We start from the raw sequence: 13,231 nt of genomic DNA on the forward strand, positions 1-13,231 counted from the left end.
CCCACCCCCCTCCCAGAGTGTGAAGTGATGGAAATCTGGTCCGAAGCTTCGAGCGCCCTCTGCTGCTCGCACGGGCAAACTCACTTTCGCTTTTCCTTGGAATGTGCAGCAATCTTCAAACCCTCCCATTACAATGAAAGGGGGGTGGAGGGTGGAGCGGGGAGGGGGGTTAGAATGGGAAGGAAAAGGAGCGACTCCAGTTAGGCTCTGCTTAATGTTTAAGGGCGAGGAGGCTTTATGCTAAAGAAAGATACTACCAGACGTTAAGAGCTAGAGGGATAACCTGGGCAGTGTGTAATCAAAGGCACATTTCAAGAGCTTAGTCAGAATCTAGGGTTCACGGACAGATGACTGAATCAACACATTAAAATGAGCATTCTGGGACCCTCTCTATTTAAACAAGTGTAGCTGGGTTGATGGCAGACAGATTTTATGCCACCATTTGCCCACTTCTTAAAAGCTGCACTATGATAAACGCAGGGGAGGGGGAGGGGGTAGTTTTCAACCTATGAACGTTATTGCAAAGTGTGCGGGTATTTTTTTTTTAATCCCTATCAGTGCACTTTGCCTGCTTGCTTGTAACCCACCTGTATCCCATACACTGACAAAATGCACCTTGATAGTAAACCACTTGTATTGTAGCCCACTTGCATCCCATGTACTGACAAAATATATCTTTACTGTAACCCACTTGTATCCCATGTACTGACTAAACGTATGTTTATTGTAAACCGTTTCTATCCCATGTGCTGTCAAATGTATCTTTATTGTAAACCGCTTCGAACTTCACAGTATAGCGATATATAAGAAATAAATTATTATTATTATTATATTGCCAGTGGTGGCAGACAACCAATTCAGCAAAGCATCATGAAGAGAAACAAGTTAAACCAGAATATAGCTCATTTACATATCCAGTAATCCCCCCCCCCCCCCGCAGGATCCCCAATGTCATCAATAAAGAGAAAAGCAGAAGCAGGAAGAATACAAGTCCATCAACAATTCAGGATCCAGCTCTTGGCCACCGGAATTAAAGTGTTCCAAAAGGATTCCCAGATTGATTGAAATCAGAGTCCAGGTAGAGAGTCAAAGTCAGCAATGGCTCTACCTCCCCTGAGAGGATAGTGAGCATCTGACTTCTCCAATGTGGAAGAGTTGGTGCAGTAGAGTCTAACCAAGTCACCAAAATGCACTTAAGTGGGGCCCAAGTCAAAGTTTATATACTTTCACTTGTAAAATGCAGCCATTGAAATCTGGACCTGCCTTTTCTATGAATACTTTTTCTAACCAAAACTATGTGGACAACTTTACACAAACTCAAAATTAAGCATCGAGGGATCAATATTCAAACTGGGCCAAAAGAGAAGAAGGGAATTTCTAATGTTGAAACCAGGTGTGACGCAGATTGGGGGTTTATTTTTCCTTAGATATCCCTGTAAATGTGTAGTAAGGTATCATACTTTGAAATATGTTTTCTTTGAACCAGCTCATTTGACGGTTTTCCTTTCTACAAAGCGCCTTGAAAATGGGGAAACATCTGTGTCCAAGAAATAATTAGCTCCTTTTCAGTATCAGATAATGTGATTTTGTACTTTAATCACTCCGATTCTTAAGTCTTGGATCCTAATTTTGAGGACTAGTGTGCGATTAAGTTGAGAATTATTTCCTATTACTGTTAGGTTTATTTTCTGGATTGAAAGTAACTTTAATATTATGTTTTCTTAATTGCACTTTCTGTACAAGATGATATGCTTGTTAAATAATGTGAAAATCTTTAAATAAAATAAAATAATTAAAAAAAAAATATTCAAACTGGGTAGGAGATGTTCCTGGCTGGTGAAATCACTGGTACGGGCTATCCACCAATATTCAGCGACATTTTACCAGACAGGGCCACTGTATAACTCTTCTAATCACCTAGCACAACATAAATGGAAGGGGAGTGTACATATAGGCAAGACATGGATAGTGTGACCATATGGCTCCAGAAAAAGGGACGGATTGAGACATCCGGGTTTTACTTCCATTGAAAGCAATGGAAGTAAGGAGAACAGATTGAGACATCTTGGTTGCTTTCAATGGAAGTAAAACCCGGATGTCTCAATCCATCCCCTTTTTTCTGGAGCCATATGGGCACACTAGACATGGGCAAGGCTCCCAGTAACACCTGTCCTTGCTGCATTTAGGTGTCCACAGTCTCACCAGTTCTGTGGCTGGTGTAGCTACAGACGAAAACAAGGGAATTGACCCAATGATCTTCACAGACAAATCCAAGAAGAAACAAAAAACAATGTGGAGAAATGATGTTCCTGAGATGGACTTTATTAATATTAAAATAATATAAAAACTTGGCAAACCACATAGAAACCTGTAGGATTCAGTCTGCTGAAAAGCCTTGGACCCATAAATTTGCTTTAACATTGCTTTTGATGTGGACTCTCAAATAGGACTCATAAGGATTTGTTATAAAAAACATTCAATGTTTTTGTCTGGAGCTTATTTATAGATTTTTTTTGAGATTCAGAGTTGGTTTTTTTTGCACAATTTTGGATATTTCACAGCAAAGAAAAATGATATATTTTCGGTAATGAAAACTGTCATCAACACCGGATTCCAGCTTAAAGATAATTAACATTTTTTGCCCTATTTTAGATTTTATGAAATTCAGTACAGAGGAGGCAAGGCAGGTGCTATGATGCCTGATTGTTTTCATTACCTGCACTTTGGGTATCGAGGTTGATGCTGAGCACCAAGCCTTTAATATTAAAATATATTGAATTAAATTTCATATTTTTACTACTACTACTATTAATTATTTCCATAGTGTGTAAGTATTTTACATTGATCTTCTTTTTCATATTTACTTATTGAAGATCATTAAAAATCTATCATACTGCTCTCCCATTAGAATAATTTTGTAAATGCCGGTATATTAAGCCAGGGTTTTCCTGGCCTAATTTATTGGTGCCTAACATGGACGCCTTCCAATGGCTAAGGGCCACTTTTACAAAGCCGCATGGCAACGGCCCCGACGCCCTTTAAATCTCTATGGGCTTCGGGGCCGTTACCGCGCTGGATTTTTCAAGGCTTATATCCCTAGATGTTAAATAAACAATATAAGCTTTAATTCAGGTATACATAAATAAAAACGCCCACTAAACATATCAAATATGATGTTTCACATCCCTTATTTCTTACCTAAACCAGCTTTCGCCACCTTATCAGACCACCTAATATTGTAAACAAAAAATGGCCGCGGCGTACTCACTCCTACTATATATATCTCCCGGTGCAGCTGAAGGTGATGTCATGTTCGACGAAACTATCCCTCCACTATCGGGGAGAAAATTTTTTAAGTTGTATCTCTTCGTGCCACAAAGGACACTAAGTTCTTCATCTATATCAGGGGTCTCAAAGTCCCTCCTTGAGGGCCACAATCCAGTCGGGTTTTCAGGATTTCCCCAATGAATATGCATGAGATCTATGTGCATGCACTGCTTTCAATGCATATTCATTGGGGAAATCCTGAAAACCCGACTGGATTGTGGCCCTCAAGGAGGGACTTTGAGACCCCTGATCTATATTATATAGAAGGGCTAACATTTAACTGAAGACTCCCCGACCTAGACCTCATATAAGAGTAATTCTAATTCTAATTCTAAATTTAAACCAAATGGTTCTACAGAATTTAATTGGTAAATCCAGCACTAATCGGACAGTGTTGTGACAGTCAGAAGAGATATTGAATGCCTGGTTAAGTGCTGCTGAATATCCTCTCCCAGTCTGCTCAGTAGCCTCTCCTGCCTGGTTAAACTTGTTTGAATATCTGGCCCCAGATATTTAAATGTGTAACATCCAAATATACATGTTTTCATGTGTGGGTCCTCGGGAGTGGAATAAGCCAGTGGTTCCCAACCCTGTCCTGGAGGACCACCAGGCCAATTGGGTTTTCAGGCTAGCCCTAATGAATATGCATGGAGCAGATTTGCATGCCTATCACTTGCATTATATGCAAATCTCTCTCATGCATATTCATTAGGGCTAGCCTGAAAACCCAATTGGCCTGGTGGTCCTCCAGGACAGGGTTGGGAACCACTGGAATAAGCTTCCGGGTTATTTATCACAACAAACAAGTTTGAGTAATTTTAAGACAATGTTGAAGAAACATCTCTTCTGTAAGATGAAATATGGAACTTGATCTATAGTTTGTTGATGCGAGGCGCTGGTAGCCTCTTTGTAATTTTAGCAGGCTTTACATCACTGGTTCCTAAACCTGTCCTGGAGGACCCCCAGGCCAGTCGGGTTTTCAAGATAGCCCTAATGAATATGCATGACAGAGATTTGCATATAATGGAGATGCCAGGAATGCAGATCTGCTCCATGCATATTCATTAGGGCTATCTTGAAAACCCGACTGGCCTGAGGGTCCTTCAGGACAGGTTAGGGAACCACTGCTTTACATTATCATTATTATGCTTTATTGATGTTCTATATCAGGAGTGGGGAACTCCGGTCCTTGAGAGCCGTATTCCAGTCGGGTTTTCAAGATTTCCCCAATGAATATGCATTGAAAGCAGTGCATGCATATAGATCTCATGCATATTCATTGGGGGAAATCCTGAAAACCCGACTGGAATACGGCTCTCGAGGTCCGGAGTTCCCTACCCCTGTTCTATATGTTGTAATGTATGTGGTTCTGTTTGTGTATGTACTCTATTGTGACCCGGCTTGGGAAAGGTGGGGTATAAATAAATAAATAAATAAAAAATAAGCACAAAAAACAACTCAGTGGTATAATGAAGACTTCTCCTTTTCATCCCATGATGTTATAAAGGTGGATGAGTCACTCAGTAGCAGCAACTCAGTCACGAGATCCATGTGATCAAGCTAGCTAGGATTTTGGAGAAGTATCTGAACATATTTATACTAGTTGCTTTAAAAGGAAACAAAATAGAAATGTCACTGAAGTGGTTTGGGGAGGGGGGGGGGGAGGCGTGGAATCTGAGAATATCTTGAAGCGCTGTAATTGACTGAAATACTATCTTGCCAGAGTATTGGCGGCTTCTGCTTCTCTGCTACTCTTACTTTGTTCAATTGCATTGGTTACCAATTTCTGCTAGGATAACTTGCAAGCTCTGTGTATTAGTTTTTAATATTTTACAAGGTCTAGCTCCTTCTTATTTGCTGGATTTAACATAGTTACATAGTAGATGACGGCAGATAAAGACCCGAATGGTCCATCCAGTCTGCCCAACCTGATTCAATTTAAATTTTTTTTAAATTTTTTTCTTCTTAGCTATTTCTGGGCAAGAATCCAAAGCTCTACCCTGTTTACATAATTGTAACTGACCAGTCAATGAGTTCCAAAATTTCACCCCTGATACTGAAAACATAGAATTCCTGACCCTGGTATGTATCGCATTTCTCTCTTTCATCAATGACAATTTCATTTTGAGTGCTTCCATAGCCTCACTCCCCCAACTCTCCGACGAAACTGTGCCATTCACCTTGTGGCTTTAATGTCTCCATCTCATTTTCAAGCATTGGCCATCTTAACCCCTTATCTATTCAATATATTTCCTCAAGACAGCCAGTACACCAGGCACTTAACTACCCGTAAAACTAATTTCAAAACCCACATTTTAAAACTGGCTTTCATACAAATCTTTGTTCTCCTATTTAAATGTGCTATTGTTCGCTAACTGTGATTTTATTGTAAGGCTCCATGCTAAAGGACGCAATGAATATGATAATAAAAGAGAGAGATCTTAACCATTTTGTTTTAATTGCCAGCTGAACTATGTAAAATTTCTTTTAGCGTTGCTATAAAGTGCACGTCAGGTATGAGAACTAAAGAATTAGCTTTGATTATTTTACACTTACTTATTTCAAGCAGATTTCAAAGTAATAAAGTATAGGTGGGCATCTAATTTAACCCAATAAAAGCAGTCTTCTATGCATTATGCATACCGTGCTTTACAAAGGGATAGGCTATTAACATATAACAGATTTTCATTTAAATACATCAGACAGCGACAGAATTATTCGTTAGTTAAAGCCGGCCTAAAATATCAGCATGAGATATAATTATTCCATCATTAAAAGTAATTTTAGTTAATATTGAATTGTACTTTAAAACATTATCCTCCGTCTCCTTAATAGGTTGAAGTTTATAGTCTGTATTCAGAAGTGATGCTGAACTACAAATGCAAAAAGATCCTTCCTAGTTCCATTTAACTACCCTGTTTTTTAATTCATTGCTTTTGTGTGCTTGACAGATTGATTTTCTAAATTAAGCATGCTTTTATAAACCCACCTCTTGTTTATTAGAGGCAAAAACATTATGCACCGTACACAGGAAGAAGACTATTTGGGGATAAATTACCTTTGCGTGTTTTTGGTGGTGTTTGAAAATTGAATGATATGCTGATTGAGTTTCAAGCACAAAGCACAGTGAATCAAAAGAATATCTTCTCAAAGCAGGGTTATATTTTGAATAACTTGTATCCTAAGGACCCAATATTCTGCTGTCAGTGCTCAGTGTTTTTCTGGCTGCTGCTGGCGATATTTATTCATTTATATTCTGCATATCCTACAATTCTGTACAGATTACAAATTATTCAGGTACTCTAGCACAGTGTTCTTCAACCACCGGTCCATGGACCAGTGCCGGTCCACAGAAATTTCCTGCCGGTCCACAGAGCCAGCACGTGCATCAGGCCCAAAACAGTGTTCTTCAACCGCCAGTCCACGGTGCGATCGATGCGGCGTTATCTGCGAGCCAGCTCCCTCTTCCTAACAGAATATTCAGTGCACAAAGCCATGGGCAGTGGCTCCTACGGGCATCGTGCGCCTGAACCGGAAGCCTTCTCTCTGACATTGCAATGTCAGAAGGAAGGCTTCCAGATGAGGCACAGGACGTGCAAGGTGCAATTAGTACTATTATGGGGGCGGGGTCTGGGGTGGAGATTAGGTAGAGATGGGCGGGGTCTAGCCCACAACTTAGCCCTGTGCTCTTCAACCGCCGGTCCACGAACCAATGCCGGTCCACAGAGTAATTTTTTTATTTCTGCCGGTCCATAGGTGTAATAAGGTTGAAAAACACTACTCTAGCATTTTTCCCTATCTGTCCTGGTGGGCTCACACTCTATCTAATGCACCTGGGGTACTGGGGGATTAAGTGACTTGCCCACGGTTTCAAGTTTATTTGATCTTGATTTATCACTTTTAAATGCAAAGCGGTTTACAATTATACAGAAATAAAAATGTTAAAAATATACAGTGGTAGATGACAGATTCACATGAACGGTACAGACATAACATGATACATATGGGTAAATGGGAAGGATACATTGCATAAAATTAAAAAGAAAGGGGAAAGTGCAAAATGAAAGGGTTAGAGGGAATCTGTAATGTTAGGCCTAATGTCTGAGTCTTATGAATAGGGAGATCAAAGAGTAGTGTGGGATTTGAACCCACAATCCCAGGGTGCTGGGGCTGTAGCTCTAACCACACACTCCCCATCCCTGGAAACTCAAATGCTGGGCCTTGTCTGGGCTCTGGCATTGAATATCTGGGTATATTCAGCGTTTAAACAGAAAATTGCATGAAAATAAGACTGACTTTTATGCAGTCCTATTTATATGGTTACCTCGGCCAGTGGGAGTGTGTCGCAGTGGTTAAAACTACAGCCTCAGCACCCTGAGGTTGTGGGCTCAGACTCACATTGTTCCTTGTGACCCTGGGCAAATTATTTAATCCCTCCATTGCCCAGGTACATAAGATGGATTGTGAGTCCACCGGGACAGACTGGGAAAAATGCTTGAGTACCTGAATAAATTGATGTAAACCATTCTGAGCTCCCCTGGGAGAACAGTCTAGAAAATTGAATTAATAAATAAGGTCTAAATAGCCAGGCAAGTGCTGACTCCCCCCTCCCAAATAGCCAGTTTCACTTTAAGCACTAAGGGTCAGATTCTCTAAAGGGCGCCTAAAGTTAAGTGTCTTTTAGGCACCTAACTTACCGCCCTTTTACAGAACCGCGAAAGCAGTTTTTAACACCGGCCGGCGCGCTGAATGCTTCGCACTGCTTCTGATGCTCATAGGATCTCTAACAGTGTCAGAACAGCGGAGAGCATTCAGCGTGCTGGCTAGTGCTAAAAACCACTTTTGCAGTTATATAAAGGGCGGGGGGGGGGGGGTCATTGGCAAATCCCCTTAAAAGCTTCAATAAAAAAAAAAATTTAATTGGGCGATAGGCACCCGCCCAATTCTATAAAAGATAGGTGCCTATTGCACGGTGCTTTGTGGCGCTCTAATGCAGTGTTCTTCAACCACCAGTCCATGGACCAGTGCCGGTCCACAGACATTTCCTGCCGGTCCACAGGGCCGGAATCCTGAAATAACCCGAAAAATGGGAGATGAAAAATTGGCTCAAACAAACAAAATTCTCCCAAACCCCAAGAAAGAAACTGAGATGAGAGGGAGAGACCACTAGTAAGGAAGATCCACTCAGAAAGAACTTAATCAATTAAATATTTCTGAAATATTTAAGAGAGCCCTCAGTCACACAGCCTTCCTCCAGTCTCCCGGAGAGAATGACTGTCACTGGTTTGCACCCAGAAAGGTGTCAACTGTGAAACATCCCCGGGCTCTCTATTTGTGAATGTTAGTGAGAAATAACACAAAAGTGCTTAATAGTGCAAAGGAGTGCATACAAAATCAAAAAACACTCTCTCTACTAGTGGTCTCTAACACTCGGTTATCCGCTGGCTGCTTTGTCTTGAGAAGCTAAGTATCTTCCTTTGGCTTTACTATTGAATTTGGACACTTGTACTTTTTCGTTTGGCCCCCCTGGATCAGGGGCAGAGACCACTAGTAGAGAGAGTGTTTTTTGATTTTGTATGCACTCCTTTGCACTATTAAGCACTTTTGTGTTATTTCTCACTAACATTCACAAATAGAGAGCCCGGGGATGTTTCACAGTTGACACCTTTCTGGGTGCAAACCAGTGACAGCCGTTCTCTCCGGGAGACTGGAGGAAGGCTGTGTGACTGAGGGCTCTCTTAAATATTTCAGAAATATTTAATTGATTAAGTTCTTTCTGAGTGGATCCTCCTTACTAGTGGTCTCTCCCTCTCATCTCAGTTTCTTTCTTGGGGTTTGGGAGAATTTTGTTTGTTTGATCCACAGGGCCAGCACGTGCATCAGGACCAAAACAGAGTTCTTCAACCGCTGGTCCATGGTGCGATCGATGCGGCGTTATCTTCAAGCCAGCTCCCTCTTCCTAACTGATTCAGTGCGCAAAGCCACGGGCAGCGGCTCCTACGGGCAGCCTGTGCCTGAACCAGAAGCCTTCTCTCTGACGTTGCAACGTCGGATGAGGCAAGGGACGTGCAAGGTGCAATTAGTACTGTTATGGGGGCGGGGTCTGGGGTGGAGATTGGGTAGAGATGGGCGGGGTCTGGCCCACGACTTAGCCCAGTGTTCTTCAATCGCCAGTCCACGGACCGATGCCGATCCACAGAATAATTATTTTGTTTCTGCCGGTCCATAGGTGTAAAAAGGCTGGAAAACACTGCTCTAATGCATAAGTGGGCATTTTTATGGGCACAACATGACTTAGGCACCGCTAAGCATGATTCTCCAAAACCTTAGACGCCTGAAATGTAGGCCTTTAAAACCCTCGTCTACATTTCTAGCGCCTAAATTTTTTACATAGGTGCTATTAGGCACATTGCCTACGCATGATTGACAACCATCTGGTGCCATTTTTCTAGGGGTCATTTACAGAATGCGGGCCTAAGGGCCAAATTCTATAAATGGTGCCCTAGTTAGGTGCTGCTAGGTGCCCTAATTGAGGCTGCCTAGCAATGCCTAGCTGCCTAGCAATTTACCCCCCCCCCCCTTTATAAAACCACACAAGAGGTTTTAGCGCCAGCAGGCACACTGAATGTTCTGTGCTGGTGTGACAGTCATAGAGTTTCTATGAGTGTCGGAGCAGTGCAAAGTATTCAGCGTGCTGGACGGTACTATAAATTTTTTGCATGGTTTTCTAAAAAAAAGTGGGGAGGGGTAAATCTGTGTCTAACCTAAATTACTTCAATTTGCTTAAATGGCACGATAATTGACCGTCACAAAATCTAGCCTACTCTAAAGAGAAGTCCCCATAAACTTATAGAACAGCCCTAAGTTTGAGAATCTCAATTAAGGTTTTTTATTCAACGGTCTGAAAGCAACCCACAGTCCCAATTGCATTGCTGAGAATTGGGAGTTGGTCTTTTTTTGACCGTGCCATTGAAGTTAATTGAATAATTAATTTAAAAATATATAATTAAAAATTTAGGCACCGAATTCTGCGTGATACCTAGCAACACCTAATTGGAAGCGCCTTCCTACACCTAATGAAGTCTACCTGAAAAGTAGGTGTGGTTAGGGGGTGGAGAATAGGCGATGTTTACTTAGGCATCAATAGGTGTCCGAGTTAGGTGCTGGTAAATTAGGCCTGGTAAAACCTGGCCCAATATACCGGCGCCTACCATCAGGACACGCAGGTGCCACTTTGCCAGATTCTATAAACGGTGCCTAGCGGTTGATTGACAACCACATCGAGCAGCGCCTACAATGTAGGTGCCGCTAGGTGCTGTCTATAGAATCCGGCCCTAACTGGATATTTTCAGCAGAATAATTCAGTTTATTTACTGTATTTATATCCTGCAGGTTAGAGAAATACATACATACATAGGTTAAAATGTAATGCTATCAATCTTCATCCAGCATCCATTATTCCAGGTATATACAGGCAGTCCATGGGTTAAGAACGAGTTATGTTTTTAAAGCTGTTCTTAAGTCTGATTTGTATGTAACCCAGAACTTGTAGACTTTAAGATTCTTGCTGCTTCCTCTGCTCCCAATTGACAAAAGGGCCAACTGTCCTCCAGTGTTCCCTCTAAGGTACAGCATAAGTAACCACACACTGTTCTTAATGTGGCCATGTATCATTCCTGAATTTGCTACAAAAGAAGTGTAGGAGTCTATGCCACTGGAAATACTGCTCAGTGAAATCAAATGAAGCCACAGCCGTGCTCTTAAGTACGAGTCATACTTAAGTTGGGCGTCTGTAACTCAGGGACTGCCTGTATGTATATATTGTGGCCGGGCCGGTTCCTAGGTAGGTGGGTAGCCGGGCTCGGACCACAGGCAGATTTATGTTGTAGCGCTTTTTATGTTTCTTTCTGACCAGTCTCTGGGAACCCTGCTCCAGGGTTGGTTTGCCACATTGAGATACCTCCCCGGGCTTTCACTCACTTTTCTGCTAGGATGTCTCCACCCTGGAGTTCTAGGCTGAGGCACCACGTCTCTAGGATAGCCGCAAGCCTTCCTGGCTGGAAGCTGATTAGCATTTGCTGCACCTGTGCCTCCAGGTTCCTCTCTGCTAGGTTGTGTCAGGGGCTTTTTAGTTTGCCTTGCTTGAGGACTAGCCCCACCCCCTTCTGGGCTAGACCTCCCCTTTACAGCCTCAGGAAAGGAGTAATAGGGAAATTGATTAGGGTCAACTGACTTCCCCCCTTGACTTTTGGGCTTTGCAATTTCCTGTTTTCCCCTTCCCCTTCCTGACTGTGCAGGCTGTCCCGACTCTGGGCCAGGTTTTCCCGGGCCTAGGATAGGGTGCATGTTGGGTAGTGTAGTTCTGGGTGCTGGAACAGGGGCTTCCCTGTCACAATATATATATACAGTGCTCCCCCACGAATTTGCGGTCCGCAGTTCGCGGTCCCTGTCATTTGCAGCATTTTCTGACCGCAAAGGGGAGGCAGGAGAGGGCAGCCAGAGCGCCGGCGAGTGAAGGAAATCACTCGCTCTATGCTCTGACCACCTCTTCCTGTACTAAAGTCGGGCCTCACCAATCAGGAACCGCCGCGAATATCAGCAGAGTACTGTATACCCAGCCATTGAATTAAATTTCATCTCTCCAGAAAAGCTCTCAGAAAACAGTGAGCTTTAAAAAATCCTTTGGACTGCTGAACATTTGCTCAAAAGACCCCTTTGTAGAAAGCCATGGTAGCGAATCCTGGCGGGGCAAATGTGATGAAGTCCATAAGAATTAAATGAGCTGCATCGCATTTGCCGCACAAGAATAGTTACTGCAGCTTTGTAAAAGGATCCTAAAATCATACATACATAATATTATCATATCACATACAATTAACAAATCTAACAAACAAAACATTTCAGGGACCAGCACCTACAAATATATTAAAGCTTCAATTCCCATATTTCATCTTACAAAACAAATACTTTTTCAGTAATTTATTAAAATTGAATAAATTTCCCTGCTCCTGGATGTATAGAGGAATCTTATTCCATGCCTGTGGGCCTCTACATGAAAATATATCTGCCCTTGACACCTGCAAATGCAAGTATTTAACAGGCGGAACAAACAAATTACCACATTCCACAGATTACCACATTTCAGCTAGATTGGAAAAGGGCAACTGAGGTCCCTCTTCACAAAAGTGGTAGGAGAGAAGAAGTGGAAAGCTACAGACTGGTGGAAAAAGTAACGACGTCATTACTGACAGAAAGGACAGTCAACTATCTAAAATCCAGTGGACTGCAAACTCAAGCCAACATGATTTTACAACTAGAAAACAGAACGTATTCATTGAAAAATAAAAGGAGGTATGCCTGCATGTGTGAGAAAATAATAGTACACTGATTTTTGTCCTTTCATAGAAGTGATGACCTTGTAATTAGAAAGCCAACAAAAAGCATTCAACTTGCCAACCAAAAATCCCTACTTTCTGAGTCTGATTGTTGCTGTTGGCAGAGAATGCAGTGAAAGCACTGGAAATTCCAAATAGCAAAGAGATCGTCTAAGATAGACGAAAATGACCCATATCTAAAAATGTATTTCCTTAATATTTCAGTCATAGAGAACAAAAAACATTAAGAAGAAGGGCTTTGTTTCCTCACGTCATGTTCATCTAGAAGTCCCTGCAACAGAGGATTAGAAGTTCTGCAATTTCACTAAAATCTTTCTTGGCCCTGCATCTAAAGCAGTCAATCTGTGCTACTTTCTAAAACTGTGCCTCAAACTCCCTATTGAAAGGCATATATTGAATGTGTTAAATGTAGATGTCGTAAAGTGTGAATATTGTGGGTGGAACACCACAAGGCAGTCTGTTTTGGTGTTATCCATTTTCAATATTTTCAACAAATACTGTGGTACTGA

This window comes from Geotrypetes seraphini, chromosome 12 (genome assembly GCF_902459505.1).
Source record: "Geotrypetes seraphini chromosome 12, aGeoSer1.1, whole genome shotgun sequence".
Classification (NCBI taxonomy): domain Eukaryota; kingdom Metazoa; phylum Chordata; class Amphibia; order Gymnophiona; family Dermophiidae; genus Geotrypetes; species Geotrypetes seraphini.